The sequence below is a fragment of the Leptosomus discolor genome, chromosome 4 (assembly GCF_034619465.1).
Source record: "Leptosomus discolor isolate bLepDis1 chromosome 4, bLepDis1.hap2, whole genome shotgun sequence".
NCBI lineage: Eukaryota > Metazoa > Chordata > Aves > Leptosomiformes > Leptosomidae > Leptosomus > Leptosomus discolor.
In genome coordinates, this window is record NC_141394.1 from 26,709,201 (window position 1) to 26,723,223 (window position 14,023).

The window sequence follows — 14,023 nt, forward strand, 5'->3', positions numbered from 1 at the left end:
ACAAAGCCATGCTTGATTGCTGTCCATAGGAACTCTCACAGTTCATCAACAACTTAGTAATGTTGACAGAAACAAATCCAGAGATTTCTGAAAGGTTTAATGGAAGTGATATTTTTTCAGGTATTATTATCCTTTGAAATTTATGTATAGACATCAAGCAGGGCTTAAACTATGTATTTGGGTTTTGAACTGAGCCCCACAGTTATGGAGGATTTTTTTCTTCTTTGTTTGGATGGCAAATCCCATTTTCTCATATACTTTTTATATTTTATTTATAAAATGAAGTTTTTCATTGGATAAAAGTACTGACAATGTGCAGTGAACAAATTCCATATAATGACAAGCTAATCCTGTTCACATGGATCTTCCCAGGATTCACAATCCCAGTTAACACAGATAAAGCGCTTGTTCGACTCTGCTTGTAATTTATTCTTTGTTGGCTTTATGGTTCTCAACCAGTCACAAACGACAGAAGACAGACTGACAGAGGGTCTTGCAGATGTGAGATTGCATGGAGAAAATTTGGACTCATGCATGTCTTTGTCCTGAAGCTTTTATTTTTAGTTTGTATAAAGGGGAATCTGAAGGGTTCTCCATTACCAGGTCATCCCTGGTTGGACTGCAAAGTCAGGAGAAGCACTACACGTGGCTGGTATTGCCACTATATATACTCAAAAACTTCTCCCATCACGGTTGCTCTGCTTATGTATTTATCCTACACTGATTTTTTTTTTTTTTTTTTTTAATGCTAAGGAACATCTAACTTACACAGTTTTCACTGCAGTATTGACTTATTCAGTTGAGTAATATGATTCTAGAATGCTTATAAATGTAATATTAATTCCTGAGATTCATTACATCCAGCAGAATCCTCTCTGCTTGCAGCTCTTGGAAACCATTCTTTGCCTTCACACCTTCCATACCTAGAAACTGCAGCTGAACCACAACTCAGACGTGAGTGTGTGGGCTGCTGTATTTCACAAGTATGAAATGAAATAAAAGGCAACATAGTAATTAACACTGTGCTGTCAGGCTGCTTTTAAAATATTTATTTCTTTAAAAAAAAGTTTTAGCCTGTGTGACTGAGCCGTGAGAAACTTCCTCTGGCCCTCAAAGACTGCTTTGCTGCTTGTGTTCTGGTGTACCGTGTGAATTGCAACCAAATTCCTTCCAAGAGTTCTCAGACAATCTTTCTTCTCAACTCCTTACTGCTAGGTAAAAAACTCTTTTTGTTTAGAAGTGGGAGCTGCCTGACTGCTCTAAACTTAGCTTGCAGGCCCCTTGAAGGGGCATGTCTGTGCTTCAGAAAAGAGCCTCGGGTTCATGCCATCCTCAAAAACTGTGAGGTTATCTTCACTGTGTGGCATGCATTATTATTCATGGTATGCTTGAAGACCTCATGGTATGAGTCAACCAGTTCCCCCAAATTCTGATCACCCCCAGGGTGAAAGGCACTGGTGTTAGACATTGCAAAGGACACAGGAATCATTTGGGGGTTTTAAAATACAAAATCAATTCATTGATTAAAAGTGCCAGATTTGCATTCCTTGAAGTGCATCTAGGATTGTGGTGACTTTGTGTTATACTTCTCTCTCTCTCTCTATCTACACTCAGTTAGTCACAATCCTCAAGTCACGCCTGAGTAGAAATCTTGCTCAAGCAGCTACAAATCACAGCAATTACTTGTAATTTAAAATGGGCAAAAGACAAACGGCAGCGATACCTTTATTACTGGTTTTAACTGGAACACCATGAAGATACACTTGATGCTACTACTAAGCAGACCTGGTTGCACCTGACAAAGTCTCTGTGCTCGTCTTTGTAATTGTTGTGGGGTGAACCATCTGCCTCTCAAAGTAACTCTACCTTTCCCTAAGCGTAGCAGTTAGCCTTTTTTCTCTTTCCCATAACTGTGTTTTATCCAGACCATTTAGAAGCTCTCCACATATTTTTCTTCATCTATAATTAATTAGAAATTCAAGTCACATCAGCAGCATCTGTGAAACAATTACTGCATCTAGGACTGACTCTGCAGTCTAATCCATCATAATTATGACTTGGCCTCTTTGAAGATGCCACGATGCGTGACTTAAATATAGCACATTACTGTGCAAATAGATCAGCAGCTCATCCCACCAATATGCATTCAAGTTGTAATTCCGTCCACCACCGTTTGACTTTTTCAGATGCAATGCATGTATGTACATTTATTTCTTGCCACATACAGAATATAAATTTGAAACCAAGTACTGAAAGAGAGTTTGAGATTATTTGGGGTTTTTTTATGGGCAAGTTTGGCATATTCCTGCCACCTCTGTCAATACCAGAATACCAAAAGACTGTGGAAGGTGGTGTTACGAGTGCGACAAACATTTCTGCGGCAACAAAAGTACTCTTAGTTATGTCATTTTCCTTCATGGAAAATCTTTCTTTACTTTTAGTCTGTTCTAGAAGTTCATACCTTATTTTATGTAGCACCCATTTCTGGGGAGTTTGTGAATGCAAAGCAGCTCAGATGAATGAATGGGCAAATACAGCCACTGCAGGGGACTACAATCTCCTCCAAAGCTGGGCAAGATTCCCAGTAGAAGAAGTAAGTGGGAGGGATGCCATGTTACAGTACTCATGGCCCTAAAAGGACTGAAAGGTGGGAAGTCAGATGGGTTGTTTCCCCTTCTGGGGTTAGCTGGGATAGAAACATATCTCCTCAGAGGTTTTTCTGCCTGGCAGAAATACACCTCCTCAGATTATAACCTCAGATGACTTGTGCTCGAGTGATTATCAGGATGAGACTCAAGAAAGCAGAAGTTGGATACCCGCTGGGTTGCTCCTGGAGTGCTGCCACAGCCTCCATCCTGCTGGCACCCTTCTGGCACCACCAGATGACACAGCAGTCTAAATTGCTCCCAGACATGAAACCCCTGTAGCATTTTCTAGACAGGAGGTGAATTTACCTATATGTCTCGCCAAACTCCACTTTGGGAGGTTGTATTTTCTGCTTACACTCTCCTGTTCCTATTGCCTGGGTACAGTAGTTGGCTCCTGGCTTAATTTGCTATGTATTATTATGTGCTGTTGTGCAGTTGCTTCTCTCCTCTGAAGCTCATGCCATTGGCAAAGAGGTCTCAATCCTGAACTTCCAACAAGTGAAAAAGCTCCTAAAGTGAAGGGATTTTTTTTTTTGCTATTTCAAGATTGAATGAAAATTCAAGAAAAGGCATGAGTAGAGTTATTCCTAAGTAATTCCTAGAGTAATTCCTAAGTAAGTAACACTCATACATGGCATTATCAGAAACCTCAATTTCTGCACTAAAACTTTAAATCTTCTGGCCTTGCATACACACGAAATTGTTTCCGATTAACTCTGTGTTAGTTTTCTCTTTTTTTAACTTCGGAACAAGATGTGTAAGCACTTATAATGATGCTTAACACCATGATTTATAGCTGCGGGATGTCATTTTTTTCTGGCCTAAGTAGCAGTTGCTTCAGCTGTGCCTTGGGTTAACACCTGTAAGCAAGCTGCAAATGTCACTAGAAGAGAAAAGATGTGCAGTTAACTCAGATGGCTCATGGGTGAGTAACACATCAGAGCTCCTTATTAGTGAGACATTTCCATTACTGCTGGAATAAGATGTTGCACAGGTAGAAACTGGGGTGTAGTTTAAGGATTTCCTATATGTTTCGCACTTAAGGTGCACTGTGTTCATATACCGAGAAAGAAAGCAAGCTTCCATGTAGAAACTAATGGGAGAGGCAAGACCAGGACTACGCCTGCCCAGGCTCTGGGTGGTTTGCCATTTGCAGAACAGCCATCTTCCCAAGCCAGGTTGCTGCTAGTTTGTAATAAATACAATACCATCAGAAACCAAACCCCGTGTGGGCCTGTTGTTTAAATAAGGGTTTGATGTGCTTTTCTGAAGCCAAGGCATCCATGAGAGAGAATTTCAACCCTGCTGTCAAAAGCAGATTCAAAAGAGATTGCGTTCATGCCCAAGGTGAACTGAGGCTCTGAACTCCACAATTCGCCCCAAGGATTTGCTCTGCTCCCTACCAGCAACACTGCTGCCCTGCTGCAAGTGTGGTGGCTGAGGAAAGCGCAGTGAAACTTCAAGGCAGATGTAAAGGAGGGCCCAGAAGGACAAGGGCACTCTGTTGTTAGCTGGTCTCTATGGCTTACAATAGGGTCCTTTTGCACTGCATTCAGCTGTCTCTTCATTTGGATAGTATATTTATTCATCAGCAGTGCTTTGGGAAAAACTCGCGTAAGGATGCCATGACTTCTCTGTCCCTTGAAGTTCTTAAGTTAAGGCTATATTTCTTTCTAAAATACACGTATTGCTTTCTCATTGTAGCTTTAAATAACAGTTAAGGGGTTAATCTAGAAACTGCTGGATGAGACTCTGTGACTGTATTCTGCAGGAGGTCATATTACATGAATATAATTGTCTTTTCTGGCATTTAGATCTACACATTATCTGTGTCAAATAGAAAAGAAAATGTGGGATGGCTAAAATTTGTTACCTAATTTATAGCTAATTTATCCTTAATTTACAGGGAAAATGGTGACTAGCAAATATAGATATAAGCAGGCATAAGGGAAGGAAGAGCATGGGATTTGTGAAGTACGAGAATTAATAATTCATTAAATCTTATCCAAACCAGAAGCCTCATAATTCATGCATTTTTAAATCAACCAGTTCTAAACCCCTCTCAGTTTATTGACAGCAGTTCTTGCGTTTCAGTGATGCAATGATCTAATTGCAAAAGCATTTGAATCAGTTTGATTTTTGACCTTAATATAGAGGGCAAGAGAGTAAAGCTAAACTGGTCTGCACAGTGATTTCCCCTTGCTACATTATATAACCGTCAACAAGACTGAGTACTGCATAATATCTACCCAGACATGAAAAATTGCACTATTTTAACAATTGCATAAAATCAACGGGAGTAAAAATTAGGTATCTCTACAATACGGGTGGAAAAAACCAATTATGTGAAGGAAATGAATTCCGGAACATAAAACATGGGTAAGTAGGAATTATGTTGCATCACACAGCTCTGCAGTTCCTATTTTTTTTTGTGATTTATGTCCTATACAAACTTTGCACTTAACTGTACCATGTAGTACTTCTAACAGAAGAACACAACTCTTCAGGTCACTTGTAACGCCACCATAGTATGACTAGATTAGACATGTTCCTCGAAAAGTTGAACTTTAAGAACTAGGTTGGACTTAAGAAACAAAAGGAACTTCCTGCTGTAATAACCAGGACATTCAAGATGAGGTTGGCACCTATGCTTTTTCTTGCCATTTGTAAGCTCGTCTATGTGGTTTAGATTTGGAGTATGGTGGATCCAGGTCATTTGTACTGACAGGCCGTCACATAGAACTGTATTACTTCCTAAATTAGCCTGTTCAACATTACTTTGGGTGTTGGTATGCCGACATACTCGAAGGCCAGTATTCCTCAATTTCTCGAGCACCACTTTGACTATTATACAACGTCCACAAATACAGGGAGGCTGAACTAAAACACCCTTTCACCATTGCTGTTTATGAGAGTCACTGCAGTTGATAATCGTAATGGGAAGGCTGCAGGGATGGGAGTTACAGTCTTAAAATGCTAGGGATGCTCAAATAAGTGTGCGCTGAGTGAGACGCTTCTTTGCCTGGGCATAATGAGAAATTTCTCTTCCGTGCCTGTGAAGTTTGGACCAGAAAAATTGTTTCAAATTGTGACCCACACAGGGCGTCATTTGGGTAATTCACCAGTGCCTGTGGATTCAACATCAGGAAACATGTTGGGGTAGGAAACAAAACCGTTTCTTTCTTAATTCCTCTCAGCCAGTTAGGTGTGCTGAGCAAAGGCTAGCAAGGTAGGTTGAGTGGAGTTACCAGGTGCACAGCTGGTGCTCAGACCTGGTTTTGATTTCTAGAGAAATGGTGTAATTTGAGGGGTGATTTTCCTCTCAGTACTTCAGCTATCCCGTGTGTCAAATGGTAATGATGATATTGGCCTCTGATTAAAATCAGCTATCTGAGAGCAACAGCTAACTGCTCATGCTATCCTGATGGAGCTCTGTAGTGCAAGCTGTGAGAACGCCAGAACAAACAACCGTTAGTGGCTGAATCTTTCTTCAAGACACGCTTGATGTTATCAACCTGCTATTTAGGGAAGGTTACCAAGAGGTCAGTGTCATCACTATCGTCCAGTTTCTGTGATCTTCATCCATCTGGCTTCAGACCTGGATATAGCATGGATTTCTTGGGTTGATGACTTCCTGACACCAGTCGAAGGTCGGTTATCCATGATGAGTTCATCACAGCTGTCAGCAGAGTTAAGTAATTCACTACTAAGTATTACATCCTCCTTCAGAACTAGAAGCACTGGAAGAGATTCTCTTGGCTCTCTTCACTCTGTACTATAAAGAAGAAAGGGAGGACCCAAAGGAAAAACCATTGGCAAGCTAAAGATTTCAGGGTTTCATCATGTTGGGACAGTAACATTAGATAATAGGAACAAAAATGGTCCTGTTTGGCATGTGGGTGGAAGAACTGATAGAAGAAAGTAAAACGTTGTGGGCTGCAGTGTCCTCAGAAAACCTGTTTATACAGCTCCGTTTTCAGTTATCCCTTGAACTTCAAATAGGAAATTCTGTTGGTCTCCCAGTTTTGATCAAAGCAGAATTTTGGATGAAATGTAGTTTTCTTAAATTTCTTCTCCAAAAGTTGAAGGTGAAGGTCACACTGAGAGGACAGTGGGAAGAATGCAGAGATGAGGGTTGATGACTCCGAGGATTACTCTGTTGCTCCCATACATCCAGATGATAAAGCATAGCTTTCAGCCCCTTCACTGGCCTCTCTATGGTTGCCTTCGCACCCCTATACACATTCCTCTTCCATTTTTCTCATGCCTCCGCTACACCGAGCTGGGATGCTGTAGTGAACCCGATTTTGGTCTACTATTCTTGGCCATTGAGAAATGAGAGGTAGCACACACAGACAGCCCCCACGCAACACGGTGTACTGTATGCGCCGGCGCACCCCAGGGGCAGGTGCTGGGGATCCCTGCCAGGGGCGGTGAGCCACGAGATACCCGTGTGTCCGAATGTGCGATGCTACGTGCCACTGCAGCTTCTGCGCAGTTGCCTACGTCCTTCTGGGGATTTCATTCCAGATGGTGAAGGTGGAGGAGTTGAGCCAAAACAAGGGTACTTGCTTTGGAAAGATCTTGTGCTGTTTTCATTGTTGCGTGATTTGATTTAAAAATGTGTTTTCATGCCCACTTGTGATTTTTTTTTCCCCTTCCTTTCAATTTGACCCTTGCATGACATACAAACCAAACCAATCACTCATAAACACATAGGGAAAATAGGTTTGTCAGGGGCCTGAGGAGATGAGTGCCCCGTTCCTCAGCTCCAGGGCAGCACCAGCCAGACCTATACCAGTCCACTCCAACCTGTTTTCAAAGGTCTCTGATGATGAGGGTTGCATAATAACCCACGGTTACATGCAGTGCTTCATTAACCTTATTAGAAAGCTTCTACCATTTAAAACATAACCCTAGACCATCTCTTCCCATCTACCACAGACTCGCAGAGCAATTTTTTTTCTGCTGTGCTATCGCTTCTTTCTCTCCACGTAACTGAAAACTGTCATTAATGCTCCCCTCTTAGACAGAACAACCTGATTCGTGACATCCAATCTCCTCCCTGGGTGGATCTATATCCGCCCCATTTGTTCCCTGACCAGATGCACAGAGGTCACAAAGCAAATGCAACAGTCTGTTCTTTGGAGACCTTATGCACATGTCACGTTCGGCTAGATTTTCCCCGAGTTCAGATGTTTGATATACAAGCAGCTGTAATATGTGCCTATATAACATTTCAAACACCTGTATGAATTTACTTGGCTTTCCTCCTAGTAACTAACATCAGTTTTATTCCCTCAGCGTGACAGGGACTGTATAAATAGCATTGAAATCAACAGGCTTGTTACTTCTAGCAGAGCTTTATAGAGGAGGTTGTTTCCTTAAAACTTGACTTCACTATGTTTAAGTCTGTGAGCTACTGGCACAAACATCTCTTCTGACTTCCACTGTTGCTGAGGCACCACAGAAGATAAGAATCTAATGCATTTTTAGAGGTCTATTAGAAGATGCTCCCTGCAGCTACTGTTGCCATTCAGCTTCTTTCTGCATTCGTGTGTGGTCTTCAGGAGCAGTTTTCATGTGGGTTATTGCAATCTACACACAACAATGGCATGGATTATGGTGCTGAAATCTACATCTGAGAAAATAGTTACAATTGCCTCTCCAGATGTACCAGAGAGATGATGAAAGAGAAGGTGGTTTTGATGACCAGAGCCAGCTGATGACCTAAGAGAAGGCAAAATCTAACCTTGATAAAAGCTCAACTTGGGGAGAGAAATGAAACGTGGGAGCCGGCGCTGCCTTGCCATGGTTCTAAGCACACAAGAGAGTTTGGCATAGGTACTGCTGCCATCCCCTTCAGCTTTAGGCTGGAGATCAAGATGTGGGACTACATCTTCATTTTGAATGCTCAACATACAAGCTTGGAAAGAACTTGGTCATTGACCAATCTCAGATAAAATGGCCCAGGGCCCAAACAAATTCTAAGTCAAGAGACACCCACTTCACATTATGCCAGCATTTATCAAGGAGTTACAGCCTAGCTTGAAAGTTGGCTTGAAAAACAAATTTTCTGTAGTTACCATCTTGGCTACAGTAATTTTCCCCATTTCTAATTTTAGCTTTTTATTACTTGGCAAGAGAGTTTTTAGGTTTTTCTTTAGAAGGCCACTAGTAATCCTGTTCTGAGGATCAAGCGACAGGCTCCCGTTCATGCTTCCACACAACTGAGGCCATTTCTGAGTTCCTTCTTACCTTGTTATATCCTCACTTTCATAGAACATGTTTTTTATCTACAGCCATTTAAAACTTCTTAATATTTGAGCATAAATGGGCAGCATATGGGGAATTTTATGTATTTTGTGGCAAGAAACATTTAATTTGAGAGCTACTAGAGAAAAAAGTTTATTACAGGCAGACAGGTGTTTGCCTTTCTGTGGAATCTCCCTTTGGTGTTTCAGGGAAATGAAACCAGCAAGAAATCCAGATTTTGTGAATAGGAAGTTTGTTTAAAAACAGCTCTAACATGAAGGTTTCTCCCTTTAACCAAATTACAAGACTGGATAAAAACTTGGGATTTCTGTGCCGAGAAAGGGTTGGGATCCCAGAATGAACTGGCATTCGTGCTTTCCTTTCATTTCCCATAATTTAAAGCACATTCTTTATCCTGTTTAAATTTTCCTCTTTATGGCGAGATGCAACATGAAGAGACAGAAAATTTGCTGCTGCCAAGCTAAAAGGGTGGTGGTGGGGGACGACTGGCAGATTGTGTTTTAACTCTCGCTAAGACTTTCAGACTCCCGCAGCTGACACTTGGAAGAGCGCTGTTTGAGCAGTCCTGAAGGGAACTGCAACAGTCCTCTCTCTGTCCTTCCTTTTCAAATATTTTCAAAGCTTTGAAAACAGTCAGTTGTTCTTCGTTCTGGCAACTTGCCATTTGCTGCCGGCTCACATCAGTTCATAGTCTTCCAAGGTATCCAGTGGCCTGCATAGATTTGAGGGAGTTTGAAGCTCTTATGAAAGACCTTTGATATTTGGGATATTTAAGAGATGTACAGAAAAGGGGGAGTTAAAAGAGCTGTTGTCAGTTCCCGCAAAGCCCACTTCACATTCGCAGTCACGAGATACCATTTCACTAATCAATTATTGTCTGTCCATAACACAGTCACGCTTTTAGTGCACAAAGAAGCAGTGTGTATGAAAAGCTCACCATGTAAAGTACACACTCAACTGGATTTAGAAAGCTGGGAACTACAGACAAATCTAAGATACGGGACTACTTTGAATGAAACTCATCAATCATAGCTGAGAATTTTTTCAGCTTGAGTAAACATCTTTACTATAGTTGGTGAAAATTAATGGAAGCATTTTAAATGCCTGTCTTCACTCTTCCTTGGAAGGGTGGCAGGTGAGGTCTCCTCGAAAGGGTCAGGTGACTTTTCATTATTTAAATCCATGCCTCCAGCAACGCGGACCTGATCCTGCAAGTCCTGCAGAACTGCTCCCAGCTGGCAAGGTTATGCGAAGTGTTTGCCAGGCAAGTCCTTCAACCAGAAGTCTAATAGCTGCGGTGGTCTCGAGCTCAGGAATGCAGGTGAAGGGACGAACGCCTTGCATCGTGCTGGTCGAGTTCCTGTAAGCTTATGTGTGTCCTTGTATGTGAAGTGATTGCACAGCACAGTCGCTCCTTTCCTTGCCCACACAAACCTTCGCTCCCTCTTTCACCCCCTCTCCCCCAAAACACATCAGGGAGAGAACAGGGTTGGGGGCAAAGCAAGGATGATGGGCATTAAGCTCTGACATACTCAACCAGTTTTGCTCAGAACACAACGCAGTCTGTGCTTGGTAACATTAGTTCTATACAGCCGTTGGGGGCAATGAACAGCTGCTTTTCCTTTAAAAAAGGTGTGTGTGGGGGGGGGAGTTGAAAGAAGAGACGAGACAGCTATTGGGATACTAAATGTCTAATGCAGTCATTTAAGCTAACATGCATGCCACTGTTGAATGCATATAAGGACACTTTATTTTTGGTTTGTCAACAATTTGAGGGTCAGCCAGGTTGATTATGATAATTTTACTGTGGGAAGGGATGGGGGACAACGATGAAAGGCCAAGTTTATCTGCTTATTATACTCCCCAGCAAACAACCCTTGCTAACAGCCTCATCTAGCTCACAAAAGCTTATATGTAATTGATGTGTAATAAATCAGAAGCATGCCTCGGCTCCCCAAACCAAAATGATCTTAAAAGTTTATAATAGGTATTGATGATTAATCAAATGTTCTGAAAAGTTAGTTGCACCTAAAATTAGAACTGAAAATGAGATGGGCAGAAAAAAATATTCTGGAGTACCTGTAGCTAACCTTTAAAAGAGCATGTGGAGGACTAAAGCAAATCAGGTAAGCACTAAAAACTGGGTACGCGTTCCCATGCTGCTGTGCATCAACTCTGCAGTGTGCCACGTCCTTCAGAGAAAACATAGCATGAAGCTGTTCAGAGTCTATGTTCAGAGTGCTGATGCCTCCCTGCCCATGCTGTTCCCTACCTTCTCCCTCTGGCACCATTAAGGTCCTTTCACTGGCTGGTCCCAACAAAACCGTGATCCTCTCTTCAAGCGGAGGGGCCGGTCTAGCACACGGGCCTGGGGCACGCAAGCGATGCAGGGTGTGCGTCAGCACCGCCTCACAGTGCCCCAGTCCCCTCCTGGAAACTGATGGGGATCCCAGCAGCTCCCAACCTCCCTCCCGCCTGAGTTCCCTGCCCCAGCCCTTGTTCACGGAGGTGTGGAGGCAGGGATGTCTTCAGAGCTGTCAGAAGCATATGACAGATGACTTGTACAATCAGCACACTGGCTACTCTGATGTTAAATATTTGTTTGTTCTTTTTCCTCCCGTCCCATTTCCTCATACACCACAATATAACCAGGCAGCACAAAACCTTAGTCTATGCTTCAGTTTTTCTGGCTTCATTGAAAAAATTCAATGTCTTAAAACAGCTGCTACTACTTACTGATCTTTTGGTAACTAAGGCTGATTTCTTTTGTTGTTATGCTCTCTGAAGATTAAATTTTGCTCTGGACTCCATTCCCTGAAGGAGGCTATTGTAAAACAAGATACTCGGAAATCGGCAAAAAGATGCTAAAGCTAAAACAGAAAACCAAAACACTGTAACTCTAGTGGTGCTGCTGCCAATGAGTTCAAGAAACAATCCTGAGATTATACTAAAACCAGTCTGCTATTGTGGGCTGATGGCTGAAGAACTGCTTTATAACAATGTACACAGCCCTGCAAAAGAATAAAACTTCCATGATATAAAAGACGCTTCTTCGATGTCAGGTTTTAAATCCTGATTTGATCAAACAGGCTATCATGCAAATAACTAGATGCTGGTAAGCATTGCTATTGCTTTAGATTGTGAGGAGGGAAATACTCAAAGCTCAAGGATCTGCAGTCCCTTTTACAAGAGACCTGGCAGGGAGAGCCTGCAACTACTGAATACCGAAAAGCTTGATCAGGATTACAAAGGAAATTGCTATAAAAGATTAGAATATGCGGTCAGCAGTAATAACTCTCCCTCTGTTTGTTGTCTCAGATTGTATTTGTGTTGGAGGAAAGATTGGTATACTTCAGATAGCAGCAAGGAAGAGAGAGAGAGATTTTGAGAGAGATCTTTCGTGACAGGGTTAACAAGAGGAAGGGGATGGGGAATGTGCTCCCCAGAGCTGCAGGAAGTCGAAGCTGGAGGAAGGCAGTGCAGCAACTGGAGACCTGAGCTAAAGACTGATGAGTACTAACACTGACGGTAGTTTCTGGAGATGAAATTACTGAGGACTGCAAACTGACCCGGTCTTCAAGTCTCCCCTTGTTGGGAGGTTCCTGTCGGGGTTAGCCTGTCCCCCCAGGGGCTGGCAGGCAGTGACCTTTGTTGGGTGTTTATTACAGAAAGCTTCCCTCTTGCTCAGGTCGGCTAGGAACTTACTGCATACTTTGCACTGACTGTGGAAGTAAAGTTCTCACTATTTTTACTGGTTATAAAAAGCTTTTGTTTAAAAAACAGCAAAAGGATACATACAGAATACTAGCCAAGGAGTCAGAGGAGGACTGTAATGAAATTCTGGCTGAAATAGATTGCAGCATTTTATCTTCTGTGCTCTCTGTTTGTCTGTTGCTTAGAATTGTAACAGTGATTCACAGGCCCAAAAAGGCAGCAGAATTAAGCTAATTCCTCCAGACATGGCTGATGAGAAAAGCCTTCCTTCTTAATTGAAAGTTTAAGCTCACGCTTTGCAACTATGGCGCTCATTTCCAAGTATCTGAAATAACTTCAATTCAAATCAGTCTTTACAGGAAGTTGCCCACATGACCCTCTGTATCTCCCAGTGCAGAGCAACTCTGTGTTTCCCTGATCCTGCTGACTTGCACTGAAATCCTCTCCTCCAATCTAGCCTGGTAGCAGGAGACATGCTCATTTGACCTGAGATACCAACTGTGGGATTTATGAAGCCACTTCTTAGAGGCTAACTGTCTCTGGAGAGCCCTCCTACTCCCCGTAGCGAGCAGTAGGTTACTGAATGATACCAAGGCTTGCACCTAACATCACTTAGCCTTCATTTTACGTTCCAGCTGAAACAGGGCATCAGCCTCCGCCAGTTATTTTGCTCATACAGCTCACAACCACAGATACAGATTCACAGGGAATTATAGTAACCAATACATAACAACATACAAAATCTAGGAAACACATTTTGTAATTTTGTAAAGGTAACTTGCTGTTACCTTTTCTGTTAAAGGCACAGATACATGTTTATAACATACAGAACCACATTAATTAAGGCAAGTACTGCCAACATTATCTTTAAGGGCAGATTTGCATTTCCCACATGAAGACATGAGGACACTAACTAGTGCACGCTACACTGAACAGTAACCCTCCCTGAAGGATTCAGGGTGGCCAGACTGCCAGCGCATCCCAGACTGACATGACTGGGAAACCTCAGCACCTTTTCCATACCTGAGGAATGCAGCTTCCAGAATGCTATTCCCACTTTTGGCTCCCCTTTGGGCACCTGGCAGGCACTGTGTCTGTATCTACGCATGGTCCTACATTTGAATACCTAGGAGAATTAGGACCTAACATGAGAACTGGGAGGCTGCTCTGCCCGTTCAAATCACAGCTTGCGTGTCTGTAGAACAGTGGCCACAGGCCACGCACCGTGTACAGCTTGGCATGGCAAAGTGTAGAGCACATAGTATAGGCTACAGGGTGTTTTTTTCTGACCAGAACTTCAGGGATGAACTATTCATAGACATTGTGGATGCTAAGATAAACGTGAGCCCAGCAGTGTGCGCTCGCAGCCCAGAAAGCCAACCGTA